Here is a 14,965-nt window from a genome sequence, read left to right as displayed (position 1 = left end):
ATTCTTCTGTTGTCAGTTGTGTTCCTAAAAAGAAAGTGGAAAGTCTTCCCATTTTCCTTCATCTACAAAAGCTTCAATTAACTGTGAAAGCTCCATGTACGCCTTGAGTTGGTCACTTGGGAAAGAGAGAAATAATTGTGGCTCCATTGAATTGTTTTAGCCCATGTAAAGTACTGTCGACTACTGTTTTTTACTTCTAGGAAATTTAACATAACATAATATATAAATGCTTAAAACTGTTTTTATACAAACCTTTATTTGGCCTATCGAAAGCACAACAATTAGCATAGGGACACTATAAGAAAAGTGTATTCATGATTGTACTCCATCTTTAAATAAACTGGATACAAACACAGGAATATTTTCCTGCCATGACATGGGAGTGTGAGAGCCAATTAAATGTCATCTCACTTCCTGTCACTCATCCTTTTATAAACACCTTGGCCTTTTGGTTTGAAGATGGTGACTGTTAATATCTAATGGCAGAAAAAGGTAGGGCTAATTAAACATAATGTAGTTGCTTGTGTGTGTATCACCCATATAATAGCTTCAACTCTATGTGCAATGTGGAGCTTGTTGAAGCATTGAACTGCATTTAACTGGGATTTCTGCATTTTTTCCCCACATTCATACAAAGTTTAATATTAAAAAATGTATATTATAGTCACATACTGCATGGTATTTCTGTCATTCTATTACAATCATTGGCTTTATTTAACTTGATACGGTGGATGCGTAGTTTTTGTTGTTGACAATAATCTAATAATACACAATGTAATGACACAACATTATACCTTTTACTTACTGTGCATGGAAGAGTGCAAAACCTACATATTCTATCCTTTGAATTTCTTCAGTGCATTTAATAAAAATAATACGTATGTGAAAGTAAAACTTGACCTCGAGGTAATGGTGAGTGCTCAAGTGTACAATCCAAATTTTATTATTACGCAGGATAAAGAGAAATATTAGTTATGCGTGTAAAGCAGGATATCATCTTTTAAGAAAGAGGCAGTGTAAATGAAATGTCTAATTCCTGCTCTTTTAAATTCCCCCGGGGCAGAAACAGATTGTTCAACTGCATCAGAAATATCAAATCATTTGGATTGAGCTTGGGATGAAATCAAAGCTTGAACCATAAATTGAACCTTTTTTTATGATTCTGACACTATTACACCTGGTGCCGTATGGCCCCCAATGTTGTTTGTGCTTGCACATTAAGATGTGACCGTTTATTTCTCTCTGCAGACTGCTTTGAAGTGAACCCTGTGAGGAGCATCCAAAACGATACCATATTCTGGTGAGTTCCAAAATTTAAATTAAAACCCTCTTCACATTTACATAATATTCCACCACACGTAACCCATCCAGAATGTGAACATGGGCAGAAAGTGATGGGGCAAAGGGAGAGAAGAGAGAGCGATATTGAGCCCATCGATCACTCCACAGGGTCAGTATGTTTGACTCACCATGCATGCATATTCTCTCTACATTAAACACAAAGGCAAACCCTACAGTTTTACCCCCACCCTTTTCTTCCCACATAGTCTACATTTTGTTCTTTTCCCTCCCTCTCTGTCACATGCAGATTTAACCACATGTTCACATGCAGAGGGATAGAGAGGGAGGGAGAGAGAGCTTCAGCAGAGTGACACTGTTAGCTATCCTCTCACATAGGCAGGGTTGGGCTGGCGCCACGGCTGTTTGCCTCATAGCCTGCGCAATGGGAGTCGGCTCCATTATCAGAGCTACTGCTTCGCCACCCTGCAGCAAACCCAGCATCCTCTGCTCCTGCAGATTTAATTTCTTATCTCAATGGGGAGAACAGCCCCTCTGATGAACAGCAGAAAGCACCCTGGGCTGCTGTGAGCACGGACTGAGAGAACATACAATAGATGGTTTGATGAACTTATGAACGGGGCCTAGCATTGATATTCCTCACAGGAATTTGTGGTTGGTCTTAGATCTTTAAGGGTATTCGCTTTATAATGTGGGCTAAATATATATTCATGAAGGGAAGTTCTCTCTGCAATATTAATCAAGTGGTATAGCAATTATTTACAAAGCCAAATCAAGGACATATCAAGCATTGAATGTGGGGCTGTGCCATACAGTAGATCGATATTATACCAACATTGATATACGAAGCTAGCTATCGTCTTACTTTTTGGATGTCGCAATATCGTGATCTGATATGTGTTGTCTTTTCCTGTTTTTAAAGGCCTCATTTTCTGAATTTACCAGACTGTTATAACACCCACTTAGTCATTGTATCCACATTACTAAGGTTTTATTCAATCTAAAATCTCATTGTGTAAATATTTTGTGAAAGCACCAACAATATCGCCGCAATATCGCTATCATTGATGTATTAGGTCAAAAATATTGTGATATCTGATTAGCTCTAATTGAATGTCAGTAATGTGCTGCTGCTATTGTGTGTCATATGTTTGCAGAAAGACAAAGGCAGCTCTTCAACTGCTGAACTCTCACATGACATAATCGCAGCATGAACCGGTGCCACGTGTGCTTCCTTTGTTAAAAGTCTTGCAAGAGCTCTTGAAAAAAGCATGGGTGGGAATTCTTAGTGACATAAGGACAAGTAAATGCATTTAAATAAATGCTTTTGTGCAACAAAAACAGAAGACATCCAGGCTGACATCCCTGCTATTGTTTTCCCATTCACTTAATTTTTGACAACCTGCTAAAGTTCATTATTCCTCCATTCACTAAGAAGTCCAAAGTGTGATGGAAGCGAGAGATGTGACTTGTTGTGGCTTTCCCAGCTCGTTAGTTCCGGCTACATCAATGTCATGAAAACCCACTACAGTGGTAATTGTGTGTCAACTTTCCCCGGCTCTTGAACAAAGGTTATAAAATGGTATGGAACTGGCTGAATTAGTTATCTTGTGTTTTACAGTAATCACCAGGTAGGACTGCACTTGCTTATGTTAGTATAATCTTATCTGTGGTCTAACGGGTCAAGAGTCATTTCTCACAATCATCTGTAAGACAGTCCCTATTAAGAATCATTTTCTGTAAAGCACTTTGAACTCAAACGTGTTATTGTAATGATGATAAATGTGCAGTGCTGTGTAGTGAAAAGAGACTTTAATTCAACGTTACATGAACAGTATGTTTTCCATGTGCAGGAGTAGAAACAAGTAGGAGAAAATACCAAGACAGCACAGAAACCAGATCAAAGTACAGTATGAGAGACACCACCACACGCCAGGCATGGCCCCTAAACGTTTCAGATATTGATTCTGATCGTTTTCAGATGGCTGGGGTTTACATAATGTGGCACCATGACAGGACATTGATTTTTCTTGCTTTGATCTGGCAGTCCTGGGGGATGCTTTTCTGCACAAGAAATTGGCTATATCAGCTACAGTGATTTGGCAATTGGGTAGAAATAGAAAGAAGATGGCACGGGTTTGAGGGGAGGTGGCAAGGAAAGCGTAATTTACATATAATATGCATGCTAAGGAGAGAGCGTCAATCTTCTGGACCCACAAACACATATTCCTACAGGGGATTTTAAAAATATATATTATCTATCGCGCAATGAATAAGATCTTCTTTGATGTCCCTGTAGGTAAATGTGTTCTGGACTCCGTCCTGCAGCTCCATGGAACATTAAATCAAACATAAATTATAGTAAAAAAATGCATCACACCGACAAATAGCCACATGTAACATTTTGCATGAAGCTCAACAACACAAATAACAAATGTTTTTTGTTAACTTACCTTAGTATGAGCTGTTTCAATGTACAGTACATACACAGCGGTTTCTCTTCTGCAAGGTTCAAAGACGCCAATACTGTGGGTGCTCTGGGTCTCGAGCACCTACGGAAGGTACTTAGCACCCACGTGTGCCAGACCACCAGTAGGCTATGTTCATTTAAAATGAAACATTGCAGTTGGTGCTAAGTGGAGCGTCTGTCATTGTGTGATTGGTTATGTCGCTGTCAGCCCCCCTCCATTGCTTCTTTATTTCCCACGAAACTGATCGGTTACGTGTCAGTTAAACTTCTCTTCTCCAATCTTGTCTGTATTTGTGAGAAGAGGCGCTGCCCTGATTTGAAAGCCTACTTTACGGCTTTATTATCAAGTTAATAGGTGTGTGTTTGTGTCAGCCGCTGTCCATTTGCTATGGTTCTGAAATGCAACCATTTTTGGACTACTTTTTATTTTAACCTTCATGTTGTCCTTGGGTCAACTTGACCTGTTTTCCTATATCAATGTTTTTTTTTATTCCCCAAAATAACATGATTGATTCCACACAATGCTCTTTGGCAAGTACAGATCTCTACTTTCATTAATTTTATTCATTAATCTTATTCAATTTTATAGCATTTGAAAAACAAATTGAAGTTGTTTTGAAATAGTAGTGAGTAAAAGTTGACCTATTCCAGTCTGTGATTATCTATCAACATGCATTCCTATATTTTAGTTTAAATAATTCCCAATTTCTTTTTTTCTAACTCAAAAATTAGTTATAATTTCCTATAAATGAGGTTTATTGACCAAAATTCCCAAAATAACTGTAAAACTTAATTTAATAAGTTAGTGTAACGTAGGGTTGAAAACGTCAAAAAAAGTGAAAAAACTGAATACAGTGTTGAAAAAAGGGACAAAAACGAAAGAAAAGTTAAAAACATTGATAAAAAAGCATGATGTTTTTTTAATTTTGGCAGGAAGACAACACAAGCCTAAGACGGGGTCCTCCATGTTACACCACCATGTTTCTACAGAAACCCTTAATGGACAAAACAAACATGCTGTAGATAGGAGAATGCCAAAAATATCAAAATATATTCTTTAAATCCCATGTTTAAGTTTTCAGTGGAATCTCTTTCAATGCCACATCTCGTGAGTGAGTACAGGTTGAGCTGAATATCTAGTTCTTAAGATTACTTGAACCAGATGACATTTTTTTTATTAAGCTTTTAGCACATTAGGCATCTGAAGGATTTTAGCGTGTGCTGTTAAATGAAACACACGCTGATGATGTAGTCGTGACATTGTTAATTATCATCATATTCTTTGAGAAGATGATTGTGGCTTCTCATGGTTGGGAGCTGAGTTCAGGAAATTAGTTTGACAACTTATGACATGTGAGGTCCAGGTGACAATACTTGCATTCATTTTCCAACTAAAAAGCTGCTTTATAGAAAGAGTGCATGGATGAGACCAATTAATAGCTCTCTACACTCTGGTTCATTCATTTGTTATTGTCTTTAAGTGTCATTGTTAGCGCAAATATGTCTGCTTCATGGAGGTTTTTTTTAATGAGGAAAACCATTAGCAAACTTTGCTGCCATAAAGATGCACCACAGATTGTTGAGTATTATAGCCTAATGTGAGAGTTACAAAATGACTACGCGATAAGATAAATAAGGTATATGCAGTATCGATAGCGTGTGTTAAAACGCCACATTGCGTTGATTCTGCTGTTTATTTGGAGAAAAATAAGGCGTGAAGGAAGAAAAAAGGGTCTTTATAGATGGACTGACACTCATGTTGACAAGCATTTTGATTAGATTTCCTCCTTCTTAACCCCTTATGTTGTCCTTTGGTCAAACTGACCTCTTTCATCAGAAATATTGATTTCTTGCAACCAAATTGACCCCAAATCACATAGATGAGGTACATGGGGGTAAAATTAATGATTACTTTAATTGAATGTTTTATTTAGTCTCATAGCATTTAAAAAATTGTTTTTATGGTTTTAATACAGTATCCGGACTAAACGTTGACATCTACCCATCTGTGATCCACTCAACATCCTCTGATCCTAACTATTAGTCAAAATAATTCATAAGTTCTGCCTTTTTTAACAAAAAACATATGTATAATTTGACTTAAATTTGATTTTTTAACTATGACTTCCAAGAATAAGTTTGAAACCTATTAAAGACCAGCTCAGGTTTTTTTTAAAAGCGCCAATAGCATGGAAAAGCACCAAAAAAAATACATTTTCAATTTTTGACCTGGAAGGACAAGTTCATGGTTAACATGAAGACGACACGAGGGTTAAGCTTCTAGGATACAAAACGAACACATTGGTTTTTTCTCCTTACAATGTCAGAGATGTCGATCCAGTAGTCAAAACAAATTAAATTAATCACACTTCTCCTAATCTCAGCCACCGTCTCCGACAGCCTCAGTATGAACAAAGTCAAACAAGAACTTCAAATGCCTGGAAACAGAAGATTGCAGCCAAATAATCTAGCAAGTAAATACATAAATATGTGATTTAATTATTGCTGATTCTTTGGGACGCTGTTAAAATGCTTATTTAACAGTTCCACTTGCATTACGTTTGGCAAAGGCTTCATAAAGCATTACCTCAGGTTATAAAACTAGTGTTTTCTGTAAATAATCAAATCAATACCATAATTTGTATTAATAACGAAACCAGCCCTAAGCAAAGTATTTTATTAATGATTGATTATAAGCAGCAGTGCAGAGTAGGATGTGTTTCTGTATCCAAGTGTGAAATAGAGAGAGTATGACATTAACATTCATTATCTTTATTAAATTGTGTAAGATTTCAGTCCCTGTAGCCTTCTCTGTGTGTAAAGTAAATTATGTTTTTCTCATGTTATTATAAAGTAGGAAAAGGCAAAACCAATTGACGTGTATCTAATATCTTGTGATTGTAGAGCTCTTGGATTAGACGTTTTGCTCCACGAGAATACATTCAGCGCGCGGAAAATATCAGCACACCAAAGTATAGATCTTTGACTCGTTTCGGAATTAGACTCTCTTCATGCGAATAGCTGTTTTGATGTCTTTAGTTGGCATCTGCTGCTTTTCTCAGGGCGCTATAATTAAACAGGAGGAGGCTGCAACCCTTCTTTATTCTGCGTCAGTTTGAGAAATGACTCTTGCAAAGCGCACTGTGTCAAAGCAACACAAGCTGAACAACTGCTAGATTTCACACACAATGGAATCCATTTTTCCAAGGTTCTGTATCGGAGGATTTTGTGAAATAATTGTAATAACAGCAGCGGCATAGATGCACCAAAAATCAGTTTGTGGATCATTTCTTCAACAGCATTGCACCGCATTTAGTATTTATCACGTACAAAGTATCATATACAGTTGCTTGAAACTCTTATGAGGACACAATAGTTTGCTGAAAAAACGTATTGTCTATGTTTGGTCCCTTCCGCTGGTAATGGCTTAAGTTGTGACACCCTTAAATACATAGATAAATACATTTGATTGGTCGGTAATAGTCAAAGTTCAGTTCAATTTAACACTTTAAATTGTTTCCCGACATTTTGAGGGCAGCGCTCCATCACAATCTTTTAGAATTTTGGGGAAAAAATACCATATTTTTTATTTACTCTTCACGTGTCATCACCCTGGTTTACACCCCCAGCACACCCCCTGATCTGACAACATCCTCAGGATAACGCTCATATATCATCATTAAAGAGGATGCACTCGGGCGCTTTTTTTTTTTTTTTTAGAGTTTGCAGTCCAGTAAAAAGGCTCGAAAGGGGCAGAGAAGAGATTTCTTTTGATAAACAACAGATTATGATGGAGAGGTGAGCAAACCTACCTTTCATTCGCTGCCCACATGTGCAGTGCAGCAAGACTTACCATCTCACACAGCAGCAAATTGCTGTCTGATCCCAAAGACCAGCAGCAAAATGGCATGTAATCCTCTTGGATCTTTGTTAAAAGCAACAGTATAATGCAACTCTCGCCTCATTTTTAGTACAAAAAGTGAAAACTGTTTCCTTCAAAGATCAAATAAATATGCTAATGCCTCCTTACTTTGTATATTTACATATGTGTATTGTTTGTAGTATCATTTTATAAAGTATTTATAGACTATCTACATACATTTGAATCCCCATACACGCGTGAAGAAAAGTCTGTATTATCAGAGGATCAGCAGCCTCTTTCAGTCGGATTCCTATGGTTGTAATGTAACATGGAAATCTTAATAAATAAATTCCCACTGACGTCTGTGACTTCAGAGCTGACCCTGAACTGCAGTCTGCGTTCCCTTAATTTTAGTTGACCCACCTCAGAGGGTGGTGTCTCTTAACTTAGAAACCTTACTGACACTCTGTTAGCTCTCAAATAAGATAGCATGCAGTGGCTTATTATAATAAACCTGAGCATAAAAAAGAGATTGGTGAAATTGGAATATTCCTGACAGCTGAGAGTGCTTGAAAATGTCAGTAGAAATAATGTACCATCACCATGTATCATCAACACATACTGTGTACATTTTTTAAAGCATAGAATCAGAATTACTTTATTGATCCCTGAAGGTAAATTCTGTGCTGCAGTTGCACAAATAGTATAAATGACCATAAAAATATGTTCGTATAGCCTATGTTTATTTACACTTGTATAGGGATTTACCATTGACTATGAAATGTATGGACAATAGGCCTGCAAACGCGGAAATGCATTAAACCTGCATGCTACCTGAATTCCAGCAGGGGGCGACACATGCAGAGGTTGGTTTCTATTGAAGTCTATGAGAAAGTGACCTGCTTCTCACTTAATTTATTACCTCAGTTAACATATTCATAACAACTTCAAGGTGTCCACCGCTAGTTTGAAGTCTTCTGCAACAGAATGATGTTCATTTTTTTCAATATGGTCTCATTGATTTGAAAATCAACGATAAAGCAGGGGGTGTTTTAGCGCGTGGCTATGATGTGATTGCCAGTGGGAGTGCGTAGCGTAATGTAGAGTGTTAGCAACTCCTCCCCCTCTCCTCTCTCTCTCCTCATTCTCGTCTAAAACCGTCACAACCAGGACGGCTGCGCCCGTAACGGCAACCAACATAGCAGATCACCACAAACCAATGGGTGACGTCACACGTGCCCCGTCCGTTTAACAGTCAATGAGATTTACACTGCAGTGAGCCACATGCTAAGTAAGCTTTATCTTTCTACACTACATGACTAAGAATGTGGTTGCTTATATGGTAACTAATTAGCAAATCAATTATGGGGATGTTCATTATTTGCAATGACCTGCACCATTCTTCAGCTGTTTATTACATATTTCACATACTGTACTTTTAAACTAAAGTTAATATGCTAAAATTCAGATTCACAAGAAGAGTCACATTCATTGTTCTGTAATATGGGGAAATGGGGGGCATTATGACCTGGGAGGGGTCATATTTTTGCAGTAAATTCTGGGTATTGTAGCAAAAAATAAAAAGTGGGTTTACATAGCCGGCTTTGTCTGCATTTATAAAAGCTTCTTTTTTTGTAAATGGAAATAACCTTTACTTTTCTTTTACTTATTTATTTATCAGAGACATCATAGATTAATTTACATCAACACAATGTAAATGGGTCAGATTTAAGCCAAAAGGCTAATTATCGTCTGCAGTCCCTGGGTAGGTTGGTGATATAAAACCATAACAAAGTATTACTGTAGCTTTTTATGACTTATATAATAGTCACAATTATGATACAAAAAGGAAGTTGTTGTTGCTTGTAGCAGTTCAGTTTCAAAGCTCTTCTGTCTCCGTTTCCTTTTTTCTGTTGCTCTTTTTCCTGACCAACAAGGACAACTCAAATAGTAATTTGAGCTTTCAGCCATTCACATGGAATCTTAGGTGAAAAATCACATGGAGATGTAATATTTTGCTGTAGATTTAGGAAGCTGCCGCAACAGAAAAAAAGTGGCAGCTTGCATACTGAATGCACATGTTTTTGTATATATTTAAGTTGAAATATTAAGGTTAAATTCTATGATTTTGCTGGAGCCACTGCAGAACAGATAATAAATGTGTGTGTGGAGTTTGGGTAATAAAAGGCAAATAGAATCTCAGTATGACGTCTCACAAACGTGCCATGTTTAACGGTTCCCGCTGTGAGTTTCTCTGAAGAATCGTGTCAGTGAGACCTGGCGTCTCTGGAGACAGACGTGTTGGGACATCCCAGGATGGTGCAAGAAGAGAGTAGTGAGATTAAGGACACGCTGAATGCATATTTCTGCTCTAAAAAAAGGCTCATGAAGCACATGCAAGTCAGCGGTTTGATAGATCAAAGATAACAGATTTAAAACCCATCGAGAATGTGGTGTACAGACATGACAAGGTGAGCCAAAAAATGACAGAAATTCATAATGGACATCATGTTCCCTTTGTTTGAAATGAACCTCTGATTGTGCAGCACAACAAGAAGAGCTATAAATTATTCAGGTACTCCCCAATGGGCGTCCATTTACAGCCGCTCACTTGCGTCTGACTGGACGTATTCTCCTGCCATATTCCTCTGTCCGCCTGTTTTTAAAATTGCAGCAAAATACACGTGACCTCTGAGTAGGACTCTGCCTTCACACTGATGCTTAATTTATTCATTACTCTCCGCCAGGATTGGGTCTGCACAACATAGCCCGTAATCGTAAATACTGTATATCAAAATGAATGTGAAGGGGAAAGAGCGCAGAGGATTATTACAGATATATGTAAATAACAAGGAGAAATATGGCTCCTTCCTCAACACAGTGCAAGCGGAGAAACAGAAAAAGAGGCGGGAGAGGAATAACAGAATGCAGTGGTCATAGATAATAACACCATTTGCTGTATTGAAGCCCATGAAGGACATCTTTCTCCAGACAGCGCAGCATGTCATTTTTTCCCCCCACTGCTGTTCCTTCGTTCATGCTGATGTGAGGTTTGCTGTAGTGACTGCCAGGAAAAGGGAAGATGGTTAAATGCCCCCTCTGTGAAGCGTGTCTTAGAGTTATAATGCTCACATCTCCCCGACTAGCTGGCTACACCGTTTGAGGGCTCAGTCAATTTTTGCAGATGCATGGTCATGACATTGAACATGGCATATGACAATAAATTCTTGCAGGATGTCAAGTTGTCCCTGCCTATTTCAAGACAATCAATCAGTCAATTTCAAGCTTTAATCCTCGATAGTCAAACCTCTGTTTTGATACTATTTATGGTGGGGATTTATTGTATTTAATACATTCAATTATGTACCTCTCTGTGTAGTAGTTTTTATTATAAGTGGTGGAGTCAGCCATTTGTAGGCTGGGACAATTGTCTTTGCATGCTCAAATGATTCACCGGAAAAAAATGCATGCAAATAATCTAGCCCGAGTGTACTCATAAGAAGAAAGACCACATCAGTCGTTTCAGGAAGTCAAGTGACATAGCCCACTAGTAGCTGTAGTGCTGTGATTATAACTGGAGTCCAAGAAGGAAGTACGTGAAGTTGTCCTAGAGCAAGAACGCCTGTATAAGGGCCAAGATCGGGGGGGGGGGGTGCATCGGACAACAAAACATCGGACTTCAACTCGGGGGACAACTTTCAATGTTTTTGTCCAAATGGTTACAGATCATATCATTTAGCCGCAAAGTGAGAGCATCAGAGCATCTTATTTCTGCTGCTTCACTTTAAATTCTCTTAATCGGTTAAATATAGGATTGCTTTTAGCCACAACTTTGGCACCGCTGTTAGGATCAACTGCGATCTTTCATCAACAAATTACAACACGTCAATGGTCATTTTAGCATTTTTTGACAGCAAATCACTTTAAAAATTGTAGTAGAGTAATGGAACACATGGGTTACCAACCACACTGGGATATGCTGTTCTGTAGAAAACAACTTGAACAACAATGAAATCGCAGTTGCATAAGGTTGGATGTAAATCGTCCAATTATTGACTGACTTCTTCATTAAAACAATGACTTTGTAAGGCTGCACTATACACCAGTTGCTCTTCTCTTGTATTTTTGGCCCATCAAGTGTTTGCTTTTGTATTAAACCACTGTTACCATGGTAACCATGGGTGTCATAAGATCATCCAGGTGTGAAATCATAGGGATCACAACTTTACCATAAAAATACATTTTCTTCATTCTTATGAGAATTGCAAAACGAGATGGCTCACTGCGCCATCCACATATTTTACTCAGAAGAATTACTATCTGACTTTTTCCCACTGGATGGGTTTGATCACTGGGCTCCGTGTCACAGGCACTGACTCACGTCTACTTCTCTGTTGGCCTGGCATTACATCGTATAGTATAGGGAGGGGTAAGGTTTTTAAAACATTTGAAAACAATGAATAAATGAGTGAGAGTTCTGAATTGTCTCATTCATACAACTATGCCTGGCAAGTATTTACTGACGAGTCACAAAAACTTTTTATATAAATATATGTATACAATTTTTATATATGTATAAAAGCCAGATCTGGAATGCTGTGTAAACATTTTCTAACATTACAAAAGAAAGTCCAAACTTTAAAAAATCAAGCTCAACTAGTTTTCTGAATTACATTATCAAACTTGGATTCCATCACTGCCAAAATAGAAGAAAATAATTAATATATAAATAGTCCATCTTACCTCTTTTTCCAATGCTTTTGAGACATAGTTCGCAAACTTCAAAATTTAAACAACTATTCAAATTTTTGAATATTGAACACCAGCTCCTAACAGTGCAACCGAAGATCTTCGGCTTCTAGATGAGAAAGATGCACGATTCAAAATACATATTAATTAGATTTATGGTATATATAACAATTCCCTGAGTGCCACCATACACATGGGACAGGGAAGGCAATAGGAGAAGACTTTCAAGACAATACAAAATAAGGGAAGAGCAGAGCACCGTAATAACTAGTGTAAACATCGATCACTGTAGGCTACTACTATATAAAATGAACATATTACCACCATCCTCAGCATACCATTATCCTAGTCATCAACGTCAGGTCAGATTCCTCAACATTAACAGTCAGAGACCATGTTCTTTAAATAACTTCACCGCAGCAGGCACGAAGGACTTCCTAAATCTCTCTGAAGAACACCTGGACCTAACAAGCCTTTCACAAAAAGAGCTCTTCAGCTCACCAAAACATTGTACATTGAGTGATCCTCATTTTCCATTACATTCCGGAGTCTGCTCTCCTACCCATTCTCTGCTCCATGATCACCTCTAATGAGTCACGGGTCAAGAAAACAAAAGATCCCGCCCTGCAAATTATAAACATCATGCCTGTCTCAAAGTTATATTTTGAGAGGTAAAAATGACAGCCTGAACATGCTACTAAGTTTCAGAAAGCATTTAAAGGTCTCATTGCATGAAAATGTCAGTTTATGAGTTTTTTTAGACATTGGAGTTCCCCCAGCCTGCCTATGGTCCTTCAGTGGCTAGAAATGGTGATAGGTGTAAACCGAGACCTGGGTATCGTGCTCTACCTTTGAGAAAATGAAAGCTCAGATGGGCCTATCTGGACTCTTGCTCCTTATGAGGTCATAAGAGGCAAGGTTACCTCCCCTTTCTCTGTTTTGCTCGCCCAGAGAATTTGGCCTACCCATGAGAGAGAGGGAGACATCATGGCTTTCAAACGAGCAACGTGGCAGTTGGTCAAGGCCACACCCCCACCCTCCACCTTCTCTCCCCCCAGATATGACCTTAGAGGACCACTGAGGCCTACATAAAAGAGACTTGAGATTCAGTATCAGGAGACCACTAATGTCTATATAAAAGAGACTTCAGATACAGTATTAGGGACCACTAATGTCTATATAAAAGAGACTTCAGATACAGTATTAGGGGAACACTAAGGTCTATATCAAAGAGACTTCAGATCCAGTATTAGGGGACCACTAAGGTCTATATATAAGAGTATTAAGATACAGTATCAGGGGACCACTAAGGTCTATATAAAAGAGACTTCAGATACAGTATTAGGGGACCACTAAGGTCTATATAAAAGAGACTTCAGATACAGTATTAGGGGACCACTAAGGTTTATAGAAAAGAGACTTTAGAAACAATATTAGGGGACCACTAAGGTTTATATAAAGAGACTTTAGATACAGTATTAGGGGACTACTAAGGTCTATATAAAAGCATCCAAAGAGCACCATGTCATGGGACCTTTAAGGGAAAAGTCACAAATTAGTGTCAGTAACAAAACTAAGGAAGATCTACCACAAAATCACCAAATTAGGGGTGAAATGTTCCTGTCTGTCTTTGACTTCAGATATCCAACGGTCATGGTGATGAAACTAAGATGAAATCAAAGTAGGGATAACTTTGTCAAGGTTAAAAGAGGCTATATTTTATCAGTACATTCGGTGGAGGAAGCAAGACGGAACAGGTCTTACATCTTTATCCGAGAAAAAGATCTGAGTAAAAAACGCTAGATTCTGATGCACAGAGCTAACCATAACTTCCAGGAAGGCTGCATAGTTTTTTTTTTGTTGAATCTAATTAATAGAGCTGAGTGGGTGGATCTCAGTAATCCTAGATTCATAATCACTAACCTGCAGAAAGTTTGAGATATCCCTTTATATCTGCAAGCCAATCATTAAGGTGATTCTGCTGGTGTAATTTGAGAAAGGATTCAGACCTAATAATTTCATTTCAGAAGGGATATGGACATCTTTTTTTATTTATTTTTATTGCAAACCTTTTTGAACACGTTATCATGGATTTTAAAGAATGGAACTAGTGGGTGTTCACTGGGGAAATAGATATACTATTGGAAAATGTGCGTTCAATCATCCAATATTATTACCATACATAGATAAGTGAGCCTGGGACTGAGACTGAAATACGGTGGAAACCATTGTGGTCTAAAAAATAGAAGACATAGTCAGGGGTTGGACGTAATTTACTTTCATTCACTTTTAATACAGATAAATCCTACTGTTCCAACTGTTAAGATTTGGCATAGGCAAAACTGTATTGCAAACATTTCTGAATATTGATTCAACCCTTATTTGCCGATATAGAGTTATTTAATTGAGGAAGGAGCTAATATTAATCCATGGTAAACACCTCGCATAAATAAGAGTCAAGATGAAGAGCGGCCCCCAGCCGCTGGGAAATGATCTATCAGCAAGTTGTGGTCTGAACGGTTTGAAGGCCGGTAACTGTGACATGAACTCTTTTTTTTTTTTTTTTGCCTTTCAAGCAGGGTGAC

At 38.0% G+C, this 14,965-nt stretch overlaps 1 protein-coding gene across 1 annotated transcript in view; it reads left to right on the top strand.

Moving 5' to 3' along the window:
* The first annotated feature begins 1,220 nt into the window (after positions 1-1,220).
* Positions 1,221-14,965, top strand: part of lrfn1 (leucine rich repeat and fibronectin type III domain containing 1) — a 54,263-nt gene continuing 40,518 nt past the window's right edge. Inside the window, exon 1 of the mRNA XM_034867661.1 lies at positions 1,221-1,300. The gene's annotated coding sequence lies outside the window, so the exon portion shown is untranslated. The remainder of the gene's footprint in view (positions 1,301-14,965) is intronic.

Source organism: Etheostoma cragini, chromosome 3 (genome assembly GCF_013103735.1).
Source record: "Etheostoma cragini isolate CJK2018 chromosome 3, CSU_Ecrag_1.0, whole genome shotgun sequence".
In the NCBI taxonomy this organism is placed as follows: domain Eukaryota; kingdom Metazoa; phylum Chordata; class Actinopteri; order Perciformes; family Percidae; genus Etheostoma; species Etheostoma cragini.
The sequence above is the reverse complement of the archived record's forward strand: the minus strand, read 5'-3'. Positions and strand labels throughout refer to the sequence as shown.